The sequence below is a fragment of the Pleurodeles waltl genome, chromosome 3_1, assembly GCF_031143425.1.
Source record: "Pleurodeles waltl isolate 20211129_DDA chromosome 3_1, aPleWal1.hap1.20221129, whole genome shotgun sequence".
Classification (NCBI taxonomy): domain Eukaryota; kingdom Metazoa; phylum Chordata; class Amphibia; order Caudata; family Salamandridae; genus Pleurodeles; species Pleurodeles waltl.
The window spans coordinates 667,349,788-667,373,708 of record NC_090440.1 but is presented as its reverse complement, the minus strand read 5'-3'; the positions used below and the strand labels follow the sequence as shown (position 1 = coordinate 667,373,708).

Sequence of the window (23,921 nt, the reverse complement as noted above, 5' to 3'; positions counted from 1 at the left end):
AGTATGATAGTAAGGGTATGTTTTGTGAGAAGATTGAACTGTTTTACACTGGACTCAAAAAGCAATGCAGATTGTATGTTCGGACTGATGTGATAAAAATCAATTAAAAAAAAAAAAAATTAAAGAATAAAATGTTAGGGGGGGGATTTAATTCTCTCATTAACTTCCACTAGAATTAATGCAGTTTTGAAAGGAAGAAAGCTAAAATAGCATTTTAGCTTAAATAAGAGGAAGTCTCATTTAATCTGAGTGTGTTGACGTATGATGAGCCATATCACGAAGTACTATAAAAGCTAATGAACAGAGAATGCATGTAATTAGATTGATAAATCAGAAGTAAAGGCATTCACTAGACATCAAATGGAAATACACAATGAATTAAAAATGTGTTAATACTGAAATGTTCCTCTATTAAAATATGAAATGATATATTATCAAATAAACTCAGGAAACAGTGCACCAACAGAAAATCACAAGCATACCTCAAAGAAGTACCCCTGCAAAGACCAGGGATTACGCACAGTACAGTGGTGGAAAGCAAAATTGAAACAGCTTAGAATTCAGCAGTCCAGCTCAGACGTACATTTAAAGCAACATTTGTTATTTTCTGTAACATTCGTTGTCACCCAAGACTCAGGCTAGGATAAACGAGGGCTATATATTCTTATCCTTCTAATGCCTTCGGAATCTGAAAATGATCTACAGATCTAAGGCCCTCGGAAGGTCTGACATGGGGGGGAGGGATGGTCCTGCTGCCCCCCCCACCCCCCAACAATAAGCCTGTAATTGTAAGTAATCAAAATATAGCTGTAAGTGTTGCCGCTACGTAGGTATTTAATTTCGTAATGTAAAATAACATTTTAAAAACGACAAATCTAGACAACTTTCAAATACCTCTTTCCCATCTGAGACACTGGACGGGCTCTTAGACATCTTTTTTGACCACAGAGGTGTTAGGACTCTTCCAGCTATCATTTGGACATCAGAAACCCCAGCCAGCCCTCAATCAACATTTAAACACCTCTACTTACTCATTGCCTCTAGAAACTCTTAACACATAATCTGACAATGTCAGCAGGCCCTCAGATACTCTCAGCTGGCACCTGACAACCTAATGGATCAAAACCTAGCCCTAGTCGTCCCTCTGCCCACTTTTATCCAGTGCTTTAAATGGAAATACAGAGGTTCAGGTATGTAGGTCCTTAGAGTACCTCTTTGTTTCTTAAAAGTGCCAGTACTTTCCTATTCAATGTTTTGCAGCAGAGCTGAAAAGTTCAGTGACTCACCCTTTCAAGTTCACTCACCCTGGACAGTACCTACCCATTTAAAGCTCTGTCTTTATCTGAATGTTTCTTAAACAATACCAGAGACCCTCAGCCTGTGTTCAGATAACCCCAAATGGTCCTTAGGCCCCATGCTGAGAATGTTGGGCAGTTTTTAGAAACCCCCCAGCAGACTCCTAAAGAGCCTCGGCTGTACCCTTAAGAACCTTTGCCTCCATTTACATACTTCCAGTTTCCCTTAACCAGTCCCAGTTGACCCTCTGCACATTATCAGACGACCTCCATTCCCTTTAGTAATCACTCTTAGCGTGCCTTCAGACACTCTTAGTGTGCCCCCAGAAACCTCCAGCATGCCCTTAAAGAACACCAGCATGTGCACAGGGACTCTAAGATTTCCTTGTGTTCAAAGTTTATTTATTTTTAGAGTCGAGCCTGCGAGTGCCTGTGCTAGCGCATGCGTCTTGCTTGCGAGAGAGTGCTGCGTTCAGTACAGGACTTGGAGCCCGCCTGTCGCTCACCATTTGTTGGTTTGCGTGGCACTCGTCTTTACAACCTCGTAATTCGACAAGGCATGCCTGGTATCACTTCTGTTTCTCTGTGTGGAGTAGGAATCAAGCACTAACTGATGCAACTTAATTAGTGCTCGCCCGCTGCTCTAAACGTGATCAGGGTACTATTTGTTTTTTTCAACTTCTAGTGCCCCGGGAAGAGAAGGCTTGTGACTGGCAAAAACGTGCACAGCAGGCACAAAATTGCAAAGTTTTATTTTTTAAAGCTACCTCTGTTATTTTGCCAAGTCGTCTTTTCTTAGTTTCTTCTCATGTTTTATTTTTGCTCGTGGGGCAGTTGTCGAAAGATGACAATTAACTTGTTTGAAATATGCGAGACCCATTGCATTGCAAATGCTTGTTTGCTTTGATGTTCCACCTGCGAGCACGGCACACTGACTACCCAACAAAACAAATGTAAAAGCGGACTTTCACTTATTGATCGTGGATCCGCGCCAGCGCATAACTCTAGCTCTCCCTCCAGCAGTGGCTGGTGAAGTTATAAACCGGTGGGGCAGAAATACGGACGCACTTTACATTAAGCAAAGGAGCCCCTCCTCAGACCTAACATGAAGGGGGCACGAAGTGGGCTCAACTTCACAAAGTGAGAGGTGTTAGGACTACTGTCTTTTCTGCACGGCTGAAAGGGTTTCCAACCTGCTCCACTGCAGAGGAGAAGGAAAGGGTGTACATTTGAAAACAGATTAACTCTGAGAATATATTGTGAAATCTCGAAGCTGCTGAACTGCCCAATTTTATTTGTGTTTCATCACCATCTGCAAAATTAATCAATCAGACAAATGACGAAATGCATGCTGGAGAAACATGCGGAACGTAATCATTATTTTTTTTTACTGTTGAATTAAAAATGAGGGCTCTCCCAAGACATTGGGTTTCCAATCTATATGGCTTTGCAGCGTCTGGAAAATATAAAAGAATATTCCATGCACGAGGCTCGCTTTCTTCCGCTGATGGTGTGGCTGATTTTGGCGACTCTGAAACTCTAGGATGCCGATACAGTAATCCTCGGGCAGAACGTCTTCTAATAAAGATTGCCCTTTGGGGAATTTGCAGAACATTGAGAAGTAGTGAAGTGGTCGTCTATCACGCTGGGCTTCACCCAGCAGCGTCCAATCAGCCTGCATCATACGTGCGTCACTTAGAGCTACATCACTACCTCTCTTCGTGGGAATACAGGACTGAAACAAGAGTGGCAAAGCCAGTAGCTCTAAGGTATGGGCGACCTATTGCCTTTGGCAATCGGGTGGGGTTGGTGAACGGGAAGGTGAGTGAAGGTGTGAGAAACCGGTGGCCCACGTCCTTTGCTGCTGCACTGCTGACAGCGAAGCAGGGATGGGGCTGAACGGCTGAACAACGAGACTGCGCCTGTATTTGGGCCCCAAAGATAGTCGCACTGCAGGAGTACCTGTACGGCAGGAGGCTTTCGGGTCACCCGGGCCGACGCTCGACCAAAGCAAACTTGTCTACAGCGGCTAAGGACCCTATCACTGCGCTCTACAAACTTGGACGCGGTAATATTTATCGGTACCTAAAAGCTGGTTGAATCGTCTCACATTTTGCTATTTATGGAAGGGCTGTGAAGAGAGACAGGTGATATTGTTAGGATGAGTGCAGCAGCAGCTTCTCCTTATCTCTCAACTTACTGCCAACAGTCAGTATGTATAAATGATTGTCCTGTCACATTACTTAACAACAGGGCTTTTAGCTGTTGCTATGGTAATCGAGAAGACAGCACAGAATGGGGTCCCGGTGGTGGCGCCTGAAGGAGTCCACCCGGGGGTATTTCAGGCGAGTGGCGCAATCCAGACCAGGTGGGGTCCCTAATTGTTTGGGTTTAGTGAGGACAGGATTTTTAGTGTCAGATAAGCCATTGTCACCTTAGTGACGTCCCAGTCGCTCGATGTGGTCATAGTGAGTTTGGTCTTAGAAGTTTTGTCTGGACACTTTGTGGTAATAGTTGTAAGGTCTATACCTATTTGATAGTTTGGGTGCCTGATTTGGTGATTTTATTATTCGTGGTCCTAGGGGTGGTTAAGTTGTAAGAAATGGCAGAGAAATCAGAGGCTGTGCATGAAGCCCTGAAGATCTTATGTGAGGCTGGGAGGAAGGACCAGATTAGGACTGGGATCCTATTGCAGTGTGGGTCGGTATGGAACGACCCACGCGGTCAGCGGCTAGTGGTGTTGCTGCCACTGTACTGGCGTGCTCCCCACCGGATGTCCAAAATAAAAATTAGAGAAGTGGTGTGGAAGGAGCCTGTGTCGGGGTCGGTTTTCAAACAAGGAGTCCAGAGAGTCCAGGCCATTCTTTGACAGCAGCAGACTTTTCTCCCTCCCCGTCCAGAGCTCACAGTAGTGACTGATGTGTCACTCCACTCCTGGGCTGGGGCAGTCATCTGGGAGAGGTGGCGATCAGAGTTGACTGGTCTCCAGCAGAGTCTCGACTCTACATAAACTTGTTGGATGTGAGTGAATCACTTGGCATTGAAAACCTTCTGTCCCACCATAAAGGGAAGGTTGTTTCAGCTGTTCACGGACAACATTACCACCATGTGGTACTGCAACAAACAGTGCGGGGCTGTGGAACTTGTGCCAGGTGGCTCTGTACTTCGGGACATGGTTGGACTGTGAGGAAATTTTTCTAGTCATGCAGCACATGGTGGAATATTAACACACCAGGCCAGACGAACTCAGACGTTGATGCTTCGATGATCACAAATGGTGTCTGCTCCTAGAGGCTGCTTAAGGTCTCTTTCAGATTTGGGTAGAACCTTGGCTAGATGTGCTCTCCACCGTGGAGAACACACAATGCCAGCACTTCTGTGCATTGAAGTTTCCAAAATAACTGTTGTGTGGAGGTACATTCCAATTAGAATGGAACTTGAGGCTCATGTACGACTTTCCGCTGATAGCAGCCTTCCCAAAGTTCTCAAAATAAGGACTGACTAAGCCCAAGTCATTCTAGTGGCTCCGGGTTGGGCACAGAGGGTATGGTATACACTACTCCTGGACATGAACATCTGTCCTCTGATCAGGTTGACCCTTCAGTAGGATCTCCTATTGCAGCAACAGGGCAGGGTCCTCCATCTGAACATGCACACCTTCCAACTTCATGCATGGAGATTGAGCAGCAACATTTGGGGGTCTTTGACCTTCCTGCCGAAATCTTTGATGTCATCATGGCAGCCAGGCATCCATCAACAAAGACTATATATGATTACAGGTGGGACAAGTTTGTGGCTTTGTGTGCTGAAAAACAAACATGTTGACCCATTTTCTACATCCTTGCCTATCAGCTTGTTGTTTGTTCTGTCCTTAGCTTAATAAAGTCTTGCCCTGGGCACTGTTAAGAGGTATCTGTCTGCCATCCCTGCTTTTTTGTAGTTGCTGGATCAGGCCTCTTGAACACGTCACTCCTTGGCCATATGGTCATCTTGACATGGAATGTTAATGGTCTATTGGACAGTGTCAAGAGAGATGCTGTAGTATGAGCTGTCAAACGCTTATCAGCAGGCCTCAACCCCTCAAAGAGACACATCTCTTAGAGGATTCATTGTCCAGATCCTTTTTGGAGGCCCAGAAAACAGGCCAGTTGCCTTCCAATCTTAGAATAGCAGAATTATGATTCTCCCTAAGGCTGGCTGCCCACAAGAACGTTGCTCATCCTACCACCCCATCTCGCTTCTAAATATTGAGGCAAAAATGTAGGCTCAGACTCCTACCATACTCCTGTTGAGGGTTGTATGCTTCCTGATACACCTAGGTCAATCCAGCTTCATGCCCCAACACACCCCTAGGTACAATATGCACTGTGTTCACATTGCGCTATCTCTTGCTGAGATGCTGCCAGAGACGCATTAACTTTTGCTATTGGACTTTTACAAGGCGTTTGATTCGGTTAACTGGGATTATTTATTTCTCCTCCTATCCAAACTAAATTTCAGCCCTCGAGGTGCGTTAAAAGGAACGCTCTTGCCCTGCGGGACACATTGTGCACACTAAGGGGGAGAGGGACTCCAACCTCCAGAATCACACACAGCAGAGGCTGTCCATCACTAGCTGAGCACCTAATGGTATTTTAAAAGGGACGCTCTTGCCCCGCCGGTGCGGGAGACATCCTTCATACTAGGGGAGAGGGACTCCAGCCCCCAGCACCATAAGCAGCGGAGGGCGCCCGTCACCAGCTGAGGATCAGGAGGTGTGTTAAAAGAGACATTCTTGCACTGTGAGAGATATCGTGCACACTAGGGTGGAGAGAGACTCCAATCCCCAACATCACACATAGCAGATGCGGGCAGTCACCAACTGAGCCCCTGGAGGTGCGTTAAAAGGTCCAATAGCAGGCCCATCTTCGCCCTTCATCATCCAGAAGAGGCTGGGCCCACCCTTTTTCGATTTGGACCCAGGTAAGCCAAGCGCACTGACCATCGCACAAGCAGGGGATGAGCAGCAGGTGGGTCGGGGTGAGCTCAGATGCATGCTGCTCAAGAGGAGAGGTCACCAAGTCTCTTGCGGCAGCATGAGAGGCCTGTAGCTCCCACAGGGAGGACACAGCCGGTATTGGCGCCTCCCCCAAAGAGTGCGGTGACGACGGCTGCACACCAGGTAGCGCTAAAGTACTCACACACGTTAGTAAATGTGAGGGCTACTGGGAAGGCAGTAAACATAGAAAAGGGACAGTCTTTACTGAAGAAAAAAAAAAGACAGGCAAACAGTCAGCAGTCAAAGGAAGGTATAAACAAGCATGTGCAATGCAATAGGTCTAGCATTTTTTTGAGTTAGAGATATTGGCACTGTAAATTCATAACTGGACTTTTCTTGCCACATAAATTGGTCGACCCAGTATCAAAATTTTGTCTTTTCCTGCAATGTTTTGGTGGTCACTGCCGGCTACTATCATCAGAAATCACAAGCTCTTGAGGAGAGACAATGGAAAATAAGGCTGGAAAAGTATTTTATTTTTATTTTAACAGAATGAAGTATTGCAAGCATTCTTGCCTCGCATTTTAACAAAGCTCTAATGAAGATAACAATAGCAGAGCAGACTGAGAAGATTTATGGCCCCAATAAAGGAGATAAGCAATGCCCTGTGTGCGATGACCTGAGTGTTGGCAAGGAGGAGCCCTGGAGGAGGGACTCCAGATGCAAGGCTAAGCAGGTTTCATATAATTGATTCTAGGTTTATCTACATTATACCAGAAAGGGAATATTGTGACTTAAGTGAGCAGTGAGCTAAACAACCAGGTGTTTCTTTTGTAAAATAAGCTTAGCTTAGGAGCCAGAGGTGAGGACAGCACTGGAATAAATACAAAACAAATGTCAGCGACATGGGAGGAGGTGGAAGGAACGAAATACTGCAATAAATCGCAGGCAGCTACCAGCCGAAAACACGCACAGAGAAAAGGGAGCACCAAAGAAATGCCAAAGTAGTCCGTCACAGCAACAGATAAAAAAACGAAAGTGGAATCATACAGTGGTTGGTCATTGCTCTGAAACAGAAAAGGAGGGAGAAAAAGGCAGAACTCACCACTGTCGAGCAAGAAATGAAATCGCTTTAATCCATAAGTACACTAAAGGTATACCCGAGGTCAAACGCTTACGCTCAACTTAAAAAGGAAAATAAGGTGTATTGGAACAGGATGTTGGAGAGGAAAAGGATGCGAGTCAAAAAACAGAAACAGCAGAGCAGTATAATTATGGAGGATTGGTGGTATTTCAGGCTCAGTGTGGAGGGCCTGTGCAAACTGCAGCTGAGGTGGGGGCAATGGCACTTCATGATGAGTGTTTTGCAGCTGGGTGGGGGTAAAGCATAGTGGAGCGCATGGGAGATGGGTGTGGGTGGCTGATCAAGAGATTAGTACTCAGGGGCTACAGGGAGACAGTTCCATGACCAGGACCACAGATCCCACAGGTTGGGGTAGCCTGCAGGGCACCAGAAGGAGAATGCTGCTGGACGTGGACAGCAGTGGCGATCAACTTCTGGGCAAGTTTCAGACGACCTGGGTCAACCAGAGAGAAGAGAGGGAGAGGTTTGTAGCGACCATCCAGATGGTGAGGCAGGTGTCGTTTTGTGGCATGAACGCTACTGATGTCACACACATTGATTGGAAAGCATTCGATGTGGGGGGTGGGGGGTAGGGGATGAGGAACGTCCAAGTGGAAGTGGCCTGGATGTTGGTGTGGAAATGGAATGTGAGCTGAATTACAAGGAGGATGATAACGAGTTGTAAGAGCGGGGGAACACCTCATTGGAGGGAACAGTATGAAGTGGTCCCAGCCAGTGTGAGAAAGGGGGACAGGCTAATGTTGTTTACACTAGCGCTGTATTGCAGGAGCCCGTGGGGAAAGCGGTCATGGCGGAGTCCAGGAGACAGTGAAAACATCCTAAGGGAAGAGGCGGGATGCAACAGTCGAATTATGAAGGTCAAAGATTGCAACAAGGTGAGACAAGATTATTTCATACTTGGGATTTGAAGAGGGTTAAGGACATTTTAATGATGGATATGGGGGTGGGGACATCTACAGAAGACACAGGAGTGGGGACGGACTCCAGTGGTTTAAAAGGTAACTGCCCCTAAGGGTGATGTTGTGGTTAAACAGAGGAACAAAGAGGTGAAAAACACTGAGGATACTAGGGACGATAAAGAGAAATCTGAAAAAGTTAAGACAGATAACAAAGGGGATGATACTGCAATAGATACAAAGGATGGTTGTAAGAGGTTACCATACATGGGCTTCTCGATGCCTCTGTGGGCACATCTTTCTGTTTCAACTAAAGAAAAGATATGGAAGAGGGAGTTTTTAAGCACTTGCACAGGGAGTTGCAATCAAAAGAGGGTTCAAGAGAAGAAGCATGGGAACTGGCAAAGAGACCCCAGGTGTCTACTAATATTGATACCTGGACATCGGCTTTTTGTATCTACACCAGTGTTTATTGTGAGAAGTTTCCTGACCGTTCAATATCTCTTTTCAAATACCTGGATATTGTAGGAAGAGCTTGCACAGAAGCTGGGGGTTTTGGTTGGCTTCACAATGATGAGGAGTTTAGAGCACGGATGGGACTGAGGCCCGATAAACCATGGGGTGAGGTAGACAATGAGTTATGGGTACAACAGATGTACCCTCAGAGACCCCCGCCTTCTATGCATACAGCTACTGGGTTGGCTGTACCGTATAGGCCCTTTCTGGTGCAACCCACTTTGAGGGTGGTGGTGGGGGGGGGGGGGGGGTTGGGGGTGAGGGACTGGGGCAGAGGATACTCCTCCAATCTTGGAGAATGCTGGAATTTCAACAGGGGTTTCTGCCCCAGGAACCTGTGTAAGTACAAGCGCAAGTGTTCAAAATGTGGAGGAGACATGCCATACTGCAATGTTTTTGGGAGCAGGCGTCCTTCGGAGGCAGTGGGCAAGGTCATGGAAGAGGAACAGCTATGCCTGGCCAGAAGAGCTTTACACTAATTAGACTGGACATTTTGAATGTTTGGCTAGATTTTAATCCTAAAAGGGAGGTGGCACTGGTTTTGAAATGGGCACTCCAGGCAGGTTTTAGGTTGGGTTATCAACCCGAAAGTTAAAATCAGCCAAACAACATCCAAAAGTGGGAAAGCAGAAGTTAATAAAGAAAATGTCAGAGGGGAGAATAGTGGGACATTTCCAATGGTGGCCACTGCCAGACTTAATGGTTTCCTCTTTGGGGTGGACCCAAAAAAGACCGCAGGGGAATTCAGTCTAATACACCAATTTTCCTGACCAGAGGGGGCACCTGTTAATGATTTTATTGCACAGGAAGATTCTGCAGTGCACTTCCCGTCTTTGGATGTCACCATTCGTTTGGTAAAGAAGGTAGGTGTGGGTGCTGAGCTGACTAAATGTGATATCTAATCTGCTTTTCGACTTCTCTCTGTTCATCCTGATGATGTTCCTCTAGTAGCCATTCAATTTTTAAATTCTTTGTATGCGGATAAGGTGCTCCCCCCTATTGGATGTGCTATTTCTAGTAAGTTATATGAGACCTTCAGTTCATTTTTGCAATGGTGTTACATTTTCAGGACAGGACCTGAACTGGTTACACATTACCTAGATTACTTTTTGTTTATTGGTGGGGTGGTATGGCTTCTTGTCAGGAGGCATTATCGAATTTTCAGGTATTGCCTCATGACGTGGGAGTTTCATTAGCTTCAGAAAAAACAGAAGGTCTGAGTACATGTTTGGTTTTCTTGGAAACTGAATTGAATTGGACAGTCAAGATGGAGGACCGATTACCGCAGCGGAAAGTACAGGAAATTGCGCAATTGTAAGAAAAGGCAGTGTTGGCCGACAAATTGCAATTGAGGCAAATGCAGCTATTATTGGGGCATCTGAATTTTGCCTGCACAGTGGTCAGAGCCAGTTGTACCCTTTGAAGGCGGCTGGGATTTGAGATGGGTAGTGCACATTTGCCGCATCACAGAATTTGATTCACAGCAGATTTGAGGTCAGATTTTGAGGTAAGGTTGATATTTGTGCGTGGTTTTAATGACGTCTCGTTGTGGTGTCTAGATGAGGATTTTCATTGGATGGTTCAGATTTACTTGGACGCAGCTGGCTCTGAAGGCTTTGGCCTTTCCTGGGAAGGCAAGTGTGTGCAGAACAATGGCCCTTACTTAAACGGGAAGCAGGAGCAGAGAAGCATTGCCTTTTTTTAGTTCTTTCCACTGCTTGCGGCGTTAGCGATCTGGAGCAAATCTAAGGAGAACAAAACTGTCACGTTTAATGTTGATAATAGAACAGTTGTGGATTTGGTGAATGGTCAGAGAGCGAAGGACGATAGGCTGTTAAAATTGTTACAAAGATTTATGTCAGGTTGTTTGATGTTTAATATCGTTTTTAAGGCCAAGCATGTACCAGGCACAGACAATAAAATTGTGGACGCTCTGTCTCATTCGCAGTGGTGGAGATTCCGTGGTTTGGCGACCAGAGCGGGTTTGTTGAAGACTCCAGTTCCACCAGAAGTGTTGGAATTAGCAGAATGAGAGTTATGGTGTTGCCTGAGATTTCTATTGCCTTAAGTACAAACGCTGCATAGAGAAGGGTGTGGGAAGAGTTTTTGTAGAGTGGGGCACAATGGAGAGTCCAGGATGATATAGGTATCGCGGCCAGGCAGGATGACGTGATGCGTTTCATTATGACTAACATGGATAAAAAAAGTGTTGCCTCTAAGCACTGCAGGAAAGCTTGCAGGTGTGAGTTTTTATGGTAAGTGTTTTTGGGGGTATTAACCATCAACAAGTGAGATGGGTAGGAGAATTTTAACGGGTTGGGCAAAGGAGTGTAAGAGAAGAAGTTTTATCAGGGAACCTATAACAACGAAACATTTAATATCTTGGACTAGTGGTTTGCCAAATTTTTGTTATTCCAGTTTTGAAGTAGCATTGTTCAAACTGTGTAAGTGATGGGTGTTTTTAGGGCTTTCAGGATTTCTGATTTATTGAGAACTGAAGTTAGTGGGGGGCTGAAGGTAGAACATGTGTTGAACAAAAATTCTATAGTAACCAATTTTCTTGCACGATCAAAGATGGATCAGGTGGGTAATGGTACCAGGATTTGTTTACACAGGATTGGATGAGCATTGTGCCCAGTGGAGGCTTGGCAAAACTTTAGGTGGGAAGAGGAGCTAAAGGAAATTTGGGATTCAGTCATGAAGATGGGTCCCAGTTGAGCCCAGGGCAGGTACTGGCACTGATGAGGAAGGTGCTGGGTGCAGCTGGAGACAATCTCATGTGTTTTGGTACCCATTCTTTTAGGACTGGGGCAGCCTCTGAAGTGGCCAGAATTGTTTTTTCGCTGCACAAAGTACGTGTGTCAGGGAGATGGGCATTTGACTGCTGTATGTGATATATCAGGGAGTTGAACATTGATGACTATAGTGCTTAACATCCTTTTCTTGTTTAGGTTTTGTTGCGGGACTGCTTGCTGTGTGGAGGGGTGCCATTCGATATTCAGCAATATAAAAGGCCAGGAGAAAAGTGAAAAGAGATATGCTATGTTTTTGTAGGGCCGGGAGTTATGGGTGGATTGAACACAATAATATTAGAAAAGAGGACTTTGAGTTCTTTTCAACAGGATGGGGTGCACTTTCCATATTTGGGGAATGAGCTTTACTATTAGAGCACAGAGAGAGCATGTCACGCCTTTTACATGACAGAGGTTGGTGCTAGCTGCTGTTGGAGTGACAGCTCTCCTTCCTTGGAGGGGGAGTGTTTTGGGATGAAGAACGCAGCTGTTGTGGCGACAGCCTTGTTTCATCTTGGTGGTCTCAGGCTAACAAAGATGTTTTACTATTGATGGGGACAGGAAAAATACCCTGGCATGGATTTTTCTAGTGTCAAAATGGGAGGGCAGCCAGACAGGCTTGAAGGGTTGAGGGTCTTGCAGGGTAGGCATGGCAGAGGGAATGCAGGTTAAGATGATGGGGTTGAGTGAGAATGAGAGAGAATGGAGAGAAAGGGAAGGGCGATGTATGAATGGTTAAATGGTGGATGGGGCAACTGTTTCTTTGTTTCGGGGGGACATTTATGTGTGGGGGGGGGGGGGTGAGGTTTTGGTCTATGTATTAGTGAGGCTGAGTTTTGAATAATTTCATGTAAATCTGGTTATTAGTCTGCTTACCTGTCCTAATAAAGCGTCCTTTTACTCTCTAACTTGTCTGGTTAATTGCGCCTTCCTGCTCGAGACAGGACTCTGCAGACATCCAAGTGTGCTTTGTGGGCGACTGCCGTCCCTACACTGTGCAGACACCACCTATCTCATTGTTTGTAGATGGAGCTGCGATAACCTCGGAGTTCAAACAGAACTCAAATGCGGAGTCATACCCAAGGAGAGGCAGGGGCTTCGTGTCCGTCATCCCTCTGACCGGAAAGAGATTCTAGCGACCAGCCCGAGTGCCCGGCCTTTGTCTGGCACCTGACAGAAATACAGTAGAATGTTTCCACGAAATTCCAGAAAGAGTTCTAGTTTTACTGCCTCTTAGATGGACTTTCAGAAAGTCGTATTTAAACTTAACAATTGAGATGTGTGGATCCACAAAAGCCTACTTGCTGAAAGCTAGATTGATAAAACTCGTGCATATGGAGCATGATTTCATAAATATCTTGTTTCATATAAAAGTGGAATATTATGCATGCTGTCAACATGCCCTGAGGTGACCCATGTGCTTTATAAGTTCCAGACTCATTCACCTATTTAATGAGGAATAGCAAAAACGGGAGAAAGAAATGGACAGGAGATAGACAGTAGCAAAGATAAGAAGAGACATATTTATATGCATTTAACAGGTTTGAGTCTTGGTGTAGGCTCAACAACCCGTGTTTCTGGGCAAATATCTTAATCTTGCTGCTTCTACAAAAATGAACATGTCTGTCTGCAGGAATGTGAGTCATCTGTGCCCTCAGTGTTATCTGGTGCAGGCAAAAAATTCTTCGGCGCCCTCTGTGTACTTAGCCTCAGCAAGTGAATGCCCTCTGTGATCAGAAATGGACCTGTACATATATACTGAGTGATGCGAGTGAAAACAGGAGCACTTGTTAAAAGTGCTCTTAAAGTGGGATATTGTTAGCTAATTAGGACAGTGCAGGCAAAAACAGGTGCGCTTGTGAAAAACACTCTTCAAGAAATGAAAAATTTGTTTTAAAACAATGCCATCAAATGGCCACTTCGTAGGTTTAGGAGTAGTTGGTTGGTGCTCTCGGGGAGGGCTGAACCCTGGAAGACCCATGACGTACGCACGTCATGGACAAATGGGGAGAAAACATACAATAGAGCGCGGAGGGAGCCAGCAAATTGGAAGCCAATGGGTGGGCTGAAGCCCACGAAGTAGATACAGCATGTCTCGGTTTGAGACAACGCATGTGTGCCAGCTCCAGCGGAGACCTAAAAACAAAGAAAGCCATGCGTAATGAAATCATCACTTTGTACGTGCATACATGCACAGAATCAGCCTGTCAGTGGTTGGCTACTTGACTCTCAATTGGAACTGAAAGCAGTCGGCTAAGCACTCATTTATGGTCGCTATCCATTTGAAATTTTCTGGAATAAAGTGTTAAAAAGTCCTGCAGATCAAAGGGGTGGGCTGCTGCCGTTCCCTCTCCTAGCAAGCACAGCAACTGCAGTTCTCCGGAACAATTGAGACTAGAGAGGAAGCATTAGACAACAAACAATGTTCCCTTTCCAGCGCTGTCGCTCCATAGTGGATCCCTGCTTGAGGTTCGCCTTGAGCATTTCATTCTCAACAAGGGATCCACTTCATGACACACTGCTGATCATGGGGTAAGGGGCCTCACTCCTTGTCATAGGCCTAGCTCCCTCTCCGCGCCTCAGGGCACAACAGTCTTTCTGTTTTCCCTGGGGGATGGATTGTTCTCTTCAGTCTGCGCTCCTAGGCACACAGAAAGCCTAATAGACACCAGGGAATGGCATGTTTACAGTTTTTTTGGAGAAGCAGCCACCCACGGTCATGTGCCTGTGTAATCCAGACCCCAGGGCTTACCAGTCTTTCTGCCCACCCCTGGAGGACATGGAGTGTTTACAAACCCAGAGGTGGAATAGCCTTCATCCATTGTGAAAGCATCAACAGTTGTCTGGAACACTTGACCTTCAAAATCAACAATCCCAACATCCCTAGATAGGTGGCATCCTCCTTCTCTATTGCCCCAGATCACCCTCCCCCCCCCGACCCAGACTCAACTTCAACCCCGTTCTCACCAACCTCACCTTCCACCTAGATAAAAAAAACAGACACTAATGGCTGAATCCTCTTGGAAGACCTTGGGATCATGGGCCACACTCAATGCATGAACAGACCCATCAATGTGGCATGCCATGTGTATCCTCGACCCTGTCTTTGCCAACCACCCTAACATTTCAGTGGACAAACCCATCCCTCCAACATGGAGCAGCCACCACCTCCTCTAATTCGACATTCAACTACCCAACCAGACAAAACCCATCAAAATCTGGACCGCCTGAAGAAAATGAAACATAATCCCCAGCAATGGATCTCCGAACTCCTTGCTCCCGGTCTGCCTCAGCCCACTGACCTGACCACAGCCATCTCCAAATTCATTGAATGGATAACCACATGTGCTGAGTCCTTGACCCTTCCTAAAACCAACTCCAAACCCCACATCATGCTCAAAGCCAGCTGGTACACAGAGGACCTCCAAGTTTTTAAATGTCACAGCAAACAACTGGATCAGCGCTGGTGACACACCCACGATGCTGTCTGAGCCTCCTACAAATCAGCACACTGGATCTACCACTAATGCCTCAAAGTTGCCAAACGTCTGGCCCTATACACCCACAACTAAACAACTCAAAGCTCCAAAAGAGATCTCCGTCCTTGTCAATGAGCTCACTTGCTCACCCACCAGGTTCATAGCTATCATCCCATCTCAGGAGCCATGAATCTACTTCTCAGAGAAATTCAAGACCACACACCAATAACTTTGTACCTCCAACAGGATCCCTTGACCCCTCGCCACGGAGACCAACACCAAACCAGGACCTTCCCTGACCTGCTGGACAGAAATTTCCACCACAGAATCCACCAACACTATGCGATCCATCAAAGCCAGTGTTACCTCAGTTCCCTGCCCTCAACACATCTTTGTAAGAGCAGTTGACTTCATTTGTACTGCACTTAACTCCATACTCTCGCAATCGCTCCCCACGATACCTTCCCGGAAATGTGGAAACACGCTATCATTCTCCCCTTCCTTAAGAAACTATCTGACGACCCCTGCCATGCCCAACTATAGGCCCATTCCCCTCCTGCTCTACCCAGCCAAACGTCTGCAAAAATGGGTCAATTCACACCTCGTGTATCACAACAGCAAAAAGACAGGACTCAATGCCGCCACTGATGACATACACCTAATTGCTGACAAGGGAGATGCGCCAGCTCTCATCCTACTAGATTTCTTGGCAGCCTTCGACCCAGTCTCTCACCCCGTCCTCATCCAGAGAATCCGCAAGACCTGAATCTGTGCTCCCCCCGCCCCCTTAAATGAATCTGCTCCTTCCTCATTGGTCTCTGTCCATCAGCCTGCCCCTTTCTAGTCAGAAGCTACCAAGCTGATATGTGGTGCATCCTAGGGCTCCTCCCTAAGGCCGACCCTGCTCAACATCTATATGGTCCCTGTCACCAGCATCGTTTATTCCCACAGCTTCAGCATTCTCTGATACGCAGATGACACACCTCCTCTCCTTCCCAGAGGATATGTCCATTATACAATCCTTTATCCACACCCTTAAGATGCTCAGGAAAATAATCAAATGGTTCCCACAGCAGACTAGATCACAGCAACACCCTCCACAGAGGCATCTCTACCAAGCTCACCAACAGACTCCAAGTAATACAAAACATGGCAACCACTTACTCAACCTTCCTCTATGAGCATACATTACAAAGTACATGAATGGCCTACACTGGCTTCCGATCCAGAAAAGGGCAACCTTCAAACTTCTCACCCTAACATAAGGGACACTACACAACCTGGACCCAACTGACCTCAAAGACCACATCTCCTTAACACATCCCACCCAGGCACTTCCATCCTGCTGACCTCGCCAACATCCCCCCCCATGCACCATGTAAAAGAAGGACAACACGCATTCTCTCACATCGCTCCCCAAAGACATGAAACAAGCTTGTCTCCCCATCAGAGCGGCCAGCTCCATTCTCAAATTCAGAAGGTAACTGAAAATCTGGCTCTTCAACTAGGTTACTCTCAGACAACTCAGTGCGCACATTCCAGGGTGACTGGATACCCTGCTGTGTGATAAGGGTGCCATACAAACCTGCACTCTAAAGGGTAAAGTGCTAGCAAAGGCGTCATTTACACAGTTATTTATGAAAAAAATAACTGGTTACCAAATGGAATTAATCAATAATCCATCCATACGAAACTGATCAATCAGATCAATCTATGCGTTTCAGTCTCTGATGTCACAAGTCCGTGAGACCATCCTCAGGATCATGAATATTACAGGGTTGGTATGATGACCCACAGTAAACAGCTCATAAAAAATAACTCCAACAAAAATGACAATTAATTAAAGGTACGTCTGTATATGATTATATGTGCCCATTTAATTAAGTGGAAAACATACGTGTTGCACAGCAAACACGTGGTGATGATAATGAAAGGTATGATTCTTCATGTGAAAAAAGGTTGAGGACGTGATTTGTTAATGAATTTTCATTTAACGTGAAGGAATATATAACTAATTTGTCTTACCTCTGCTGAACTATTTAGCGGTAGCATTCCTCTGTCGCCTCACGTACTGGCAGGAAGAAAACTGGCTAGCAAGCCTGGTTATTTATAAACGTGCCAGATGTCATAAAGAGTGCACATCCACTAGAACGCTAACAGTGGTGGCCATGTTAGGTGAAAAGTGTAAAGTCGAAAAGAATACTTGTTTAAATGTCAAAAACAGAGCTATGGTGATGCGAAAAAGTAGTCATTGTGTGTAGGTAACGTTATTTAAAACAGACTTACCAACCACCTGTATGCACGGCCCTATTCTGCACATTTAAGGGCAACATAATTAATCCGTGCCAACTACAATGTCAACAATGGTAACCATGATGGATGAGTTTCAAGGAATATAAAAAACTAATTCAAATGAATTTGTCATTATTATCTAATGATGGGAATCATTAAATATAAACATTTATGGACGTGTTTGTCCTTCATGAAATACAAAGGTAATGGACAAATTGGACAATTGTTTGAATTCGGTTCACCGTTAAATCCACATGATTACGACGGCCATCTTAAACCCACTTTCTACTGCTTAAAGTTAAGTAAATGTTAACCAACTCTTAACATATATATTATACAGGTGTGAATGTACATTATAAAGTCTGGTATAATTTAGTATCATATCCACAAAGTTGTTGGATCTGGGTATTGTGTGTTTTTGGAAAACCTACAAACCCTATTTATCCTTGCGACCAGAAGGGTTTGACAAACAATAGTCTATTGCCTTTGTAAAACAGCCATTGTGACCAAAAAAAACAACAGATAACACCTCTAGGGAGCTGGCTTCTGGTTGCAGTACCCCCTCTCCACACTTGTGCCTGTTTTTTAGATGTAACTTTGACTGAAGTGCACTGGATTCATGCCTAACAGGGCCCAGTGCCAGTGTTCCTTCCTTAGAACAAGACACCTGGTCACTTTGTCCCCAAGTGACCAGGCCATTCAGCCCCTCCATAAGTCCCTAGTAAATGGTACCCCTGTTACCTAGGGCATGGGTCCTGAAGAGGGGTCCTCAGAGCTGCAGAACAACTTGTGCCACTCTGAGGGACCCAGCTCCAACCTTATGCAGACTGCCATTGCAGGCTGCGTGACAAGGCACTTCTAAAATTGAAAACACGACATGGCACGTGTGTGCCATGTCCCCTAAAACACTGCTTGTAATACCTTTAAGTCACCCCTACAGCAGGCCTTCAGCCCTCAGGCAGGGTGCATATATATTAAAAGTGAGGGCACAAATGAATGAGCAAACTTGCCCCTATTATGTCTTTGTCGATTCTTAGACATGGTAAGTGTGCAGGGAAGCCATTTTAAATACATGTGCTGGACACTGGTCAATACGTGTTCCCCAACTACATGGCTTCTCTGAACCTAGGGATGTTTGGTGTCAAACACCTTGTATTATTAAAACCTCACTGATTCCAGTGATTGATTTATTAATACATGTACCCAGAGGTCACCTTAGAGGTGCCCCATGAAAAACCTACCAACTGCTGGTGAGCTCATTGACTGGTTCTGGCCAACCTGCCACCAACAGATCAGAATCTGACCTCACAGGGTGAGAGACTCTGCTCTCGAAAGGTTGGAAACAAAATACTGTCAGGCTGGGGTGTTTCACACCCCTCCCCACAGGATGACCTGCATCCCAAGGCAAAAGCTTCAAAGAAGTCCACTGCCTTTGTTTTTTTTTTGTTTTTTTAATTTGTATTTTATTATTATTTCAACAGTGAAAAAATACAATTGTATACCCAAATTGCTTGATTATACAGTTATTTTCATGTCCCAGTGCTAGTTACTCATATGTCTTTGCGTTCATAGCAGTGTAATTGCCATTTATACATTTAACTAAAATTATTTGGAGACATTGTGTACACGGGAAATACAATAAAGAAGCATAACATAAAAGATAATTGAGAGAGGACTAAAGATAGAGAGAAAGGAAAGGGGGGTGAGGTCGAGATCTAGGAAGCTGCACGCAGGGGAGGAGGGGGAGAGAGGGAGGGGGAAGGAAGCCACCTGCATCACCCGCGAACAGAGCCCATAACAATAACTGGAGCAGTGCGACATATGCTCCCATACTAGTTTCGGCACAGGACAATCGAGGGTGGCTCGGCGATCACACATATTCAAGGGGAGGACGCAGGAGGTATAAAGGTGCAGGCAGGGTGGGGCCGCTATGAAAGGGAAACAGGAGGCGGTCCTCGGCAATCAGCGCGCTTATATACATTCCCTCCTTTGATTTGATTTATTTGTTCTAGAGCGTCTGTATCTCATTGTGCCCCGTATCTCGTGTCCCTGCTGTTTCTATTGATTCAATTGTTCCTTACTGAATTGCATCTTTACTGCGTTTTCTGGGATAAATAACTGTGCCAACGTTGTAAATATGTTCTGTGAGTTGTCTGATGTTGCCTGTTAGTTCCATTTGCTGAGGGGGGTCGTTTATCATCTTTGCTTTCCAAGGTTGTCACGAAGGAGTTCCAGGTTTCTACGCCCTTGACCTTGACCCCTTTTTCCTGGAGTGATTGCAGTGTTTGTGCTTCTGCTTTTGCCCAGCGTAACAGCTCGACTTGCCACTGACAGGTGCTCGGCACGTTAGGCGATTTCCAATGCATAGCTATCAGACGCCTATACAGCACTAGTGCTAATGCTATGCATCTATGTGTCTGCTTGCGTCTTTTGGATCCAACACCGATTCCTAGCAAGCATATCTCCGGCTTGGGGGGACAATGGAGTATCTATCCACTCAGTTAACAACGTTATTATATAATTCCATGTATGCAGAATTGGAGGGCATTCCCATGTCATGTGGAAAAAGGTGGCTTCTGTGATTCCGCATCTGGGGCACCTCTGTGGCGTTTGGGGAAACATGCGTGCCAGTCGATGTGGTGATAAATATGTTTGGTGTACAATTGAACTGGGTGTAGCGGAATCGGGGGTTACGTGACACTTCATAGATTATTGCCATAGCCTGGTTCCATGCGTGCTGCGAGAGCGGTTCTGGGAGTAACTGATCCCATCTATTTTTTGCTTGTTCCTGTCGGTGTTCGGTATGTGTTGTCAGGATTCTATATATTCTCGATACATTTATTGGGGTGACTACGCTATCTAATAGATCATGTAGTATAGGAGCAGCTTTAGGTTCATTATTTCCACAGTTCCAGATTGAGTGTACTAAGTGTCGTACTGCGCCAAACGCTATGAAGCTCCCTTGTCCCAGGTTATGAGCGCTGGCCAATGCCTCATATGTTAGGAGGTGCCCTTCGCCGTAGATATTACCCACTGTTTGTATGCACTTCTCGGGCCATGTAATCAGGCCTAACTTTGCTGCTATCTTTTTGATTTTCGGAATGGCCAGTAGTGGGATCTTAGGAGAATACTGTGGTTTCTTGTCCCCAGCTAGTGCAAATCGGCCCCAGACCCAATAGGCTGTGTTTAGTAAAATGTTTTGGGTCTGGGGCCATGATACATTTCGGTCCATCAGATAATATAGTATGTTAGTATGACCTAAGTCCGTATGTACCGTCTGTTTCTCTTCACTCATAGGCTTTCCGAGCCATTTAAACACCCATTGCAACTGGGCGGATTCATAATATAGTTCAAATCGTGGTGCCCCAAGTCCTCCTAGTGTAAGTGGTTGATGTATTTTCGTTAGCGCCACGCGTCGGCGACCGCTGCCCCATACTAAGTCTGTTAGTATGCTATTCAGTGGTTTGAAAAAGGAGGTGGGAAGTACCAGTGGTAAGTCCACTGCCTTTGGTATTCAAATCTGGCCTTCCTCAAAGGAAGATGCCAACCCAACTGCCCCAGGGCCCATCTGGCACCTATACAGGCAGAATAGTTAGCTACGCAGCAGGCGCCAGACTTCAAGACTGCGAACACCCCTAGGATGACCAACCTGAAATGGACACAACTTAGGAAATTCTGCCATCTGGTGGAGTTTCATAACTTTGGACAGGATGATGCCCACCCCCCATAGTAAGTGGTCATTTAGGGGATGTAGTGACCCCAAGTTAAGTAGCCCATTGGCTACTACCCTTCACTTCTCTTATCGCCCCCTAAATTGAGTATTTAGGGGACCCCCGATACCAGATCCTCAGATCTTTGCTGGACACAAAACAAGGAGTGGACAAGAAGCCTGCTGAACTCAAGAACCGAGGAGCCGGACTCACTTGGCGCCAACCCTGCCGGCCTGCCTGGTACACCTGACCTTCGAGGAGCAACTGACCTGTCCTACCGCTGCAGCCTCCAAGAAACTGGGAGAACTGCCAGTGCTTTACCAATTGCCAGGAGGTACTCCCTTGGAGTAGAGGAGCTGCTCCCCTGCATCCGCAAGCACCCAAGAAAGACCTTAAAGGACCGGCCCTGCCAGAAACATGACGCTGGACGTCACCACTGCACCCGAGCCATACAGCCCATGTTGAAGTGGGTCACCAGTGTCAGTGTAGTAGCTAGGCCCTCCAGAAAAGAAGCCCACCCAGTGCTCACCCACTGTGGACTTCACAACGTCATCTGCAGACAGTTTCTGTAGACCCCCTTGCAACCGTGAGTAACCAAGAGGCAAAGACCGACGCCCTAGGACACCTTTGCACCCATGTGCCCCAGACCAAGGAAAAGAGATCCAAAGGTATCCCGTCGTCCCCCCACCGTATGAGACCTGAACCAACTTGTTGGCTTTGTCGTACTGGATCCCCAGTCCACGAGTGTAGAGTGGTTTTGCTACCCCATTCCACCCCACCCCCCTGCAACCGTGAGGAACTCCAGTACTAGACCCAGTGCCAGAAGACACCCTTGCACCCTTTCCTTACAGCCAGAGGAAGAGCAAACTGATGGTCTTCCCTTACATGCTTGAGGACCTCAAGAGTCATGCCCCCCTGTGGATTCCCCTGGACTATCCTCCCAGTCCATCCTTGCAGCAACTTTGTAAATGGACCGATGTCCTTAGACTTGAATGGGACACCCAATGCCGTAACGCATCTCTGCACCTGGATGCACCAGAGCTCCCTGAGGTGACCTGTTGCTGTGGCATTGGACCTTGCTACAAACTCACCTTCAGTCCAGGACATTGGTACAGTGAGTCGCTGTACTCTACCTAGTTTGCCATCTTTGTTGTGTTGACTTTTGAAAACTCTACAAATTCATAACTCAAAAAGTACTCACCTGACTCTGGTGATCTTGGAATCAAAGTTTATTTAAAAGTATGTGTTATTTTTATAAATTGGTGTTAGATTTCTTTATTGAGTTTGCCTCTTTTATAGCATGAGTGTGTGCCATTCATGCTTAGCACTACCCTCTGATATGCCTAACTGCTCAATCACCCTATCACAAGAGAGAGCATTTGGGATGTCATTTGTGCCTCTGTGATACCCCTGGGGATTGCATGGACTCTTTGCACAGTGTACATCATTGTGGTCCCCATTTAAAGTACCAGCTTTCTACAACACCGGTTTCCAACACAAACTGTAAGTAGGTTGAAACTGCAAATATTAGGAAAAATGAACTACCTTTTAGAAAAATAGAAAAACTGTGATAATTTTTTTTTTTTCATACAACTCTGTTTGTGTCTGATAGCTAGAAGATGGTCATCCTAGTACAGTACCATTTCATTGACGTTATTATAAACAAAAAACAAAAAATACACTTTCTTGCACAGCACCTTTTGTAGATCAAGGTTATGAAGGATTAAGTACAAAGTGCCCTAAACATCGCAAAGGGTTCAGCACGGTGGGGGGGGGTTGGAAAAGTCTCAGCAGCTAGGGGGTTAGGCTCCTTCCCTGTTGTAATCTGTCAACATTTATAGAAGGTCATAAAACCTTGACCATATTAGCCCTTTTGCAATCCGCAAACATGTCTTCAGTTGTCTGAACCTCTTCTTACCTGAACCCACCATCTAATTCTGAGTACCAGTAAGCATAGCGAAGAAATAAAGGCACAATACACCTTCATGATAGAGGAGGACAGCTAATCGGAAGGTATTGGTGCCACAGGGCCAACCTTATTAACTAAGCTTTGAAATTTCATATTTCTACAACAGTGCCTTGTCCAGGGTTATTTGTTGTTGCACATTCATGGTAATGAGATTTAACAGACATGATCAAGTTCTGTGAGGACCTTTCTGTAGTTTTCTCTGACATGGTGATACATTTTGGATCTTTCTCCAGCCTTCCAAGGTATCTGCAAAACACAATTACAGTCATCTTGCATTATATTTTGCAGTTGTGCAGATTTGATGGAACCTGCTATGATTTTCTTTTACATTAATCATATCAAATCCCGTTTAATCAAACATCTGGACGGGAGTCAGAGTGGAAACGTATATATGGATCCCATAGCACAGAATCCTGGAGAGAAATAATGAACTGGACATCTACTGAAGTTTCTTTCCCTGACCTTCACTGCAGATCTCACACTCAACTTTCTTCTATTAATCTGCCCTCGTTGGTTTTCATTGGGATGCTTGTCCATGTTGCCAATCTAGCAACTGCCTCCACTGACCTCACATTGTGAATTATTTTCTAATACTACCATTAATTGTGGACCTTGCGTTCATATAGCATCCGAGCACCAGTCCACTACATAGCAGGGGAAGGAATTTACTTCCAGCTCTGAGCTAATAAGCCTGCAAGGATGTTCGTATGGAAATATCACAGCTGCATAAAATGGTCTGGTGCTCAGTCTGTGGGATAGAAAGCCTATAAGGTGTACAGATGAAAATCCATGGCTTTAAATTGTGAGTTCCATGACTGAATACCAAAGCTACACCAGATAAACTATGGGT

The 23,921-nt window shown here is 45.6% G+C and overlaps 1 protein-coding gene across 3 annotated transcripts in view; it reads right to left on the bottom strand.

Annotated features, from left to right (window-relative positions):
* SIRT3 (sirtuin 3) overlaps positions 1 to 23,921 on the bottom strand; it is a 76,039-nt gene that overhangs the window by 41,550 nt on the left and 10,568 nt on the right. The gene's annotated exons all lie outside the window — the stretch shown is intronic.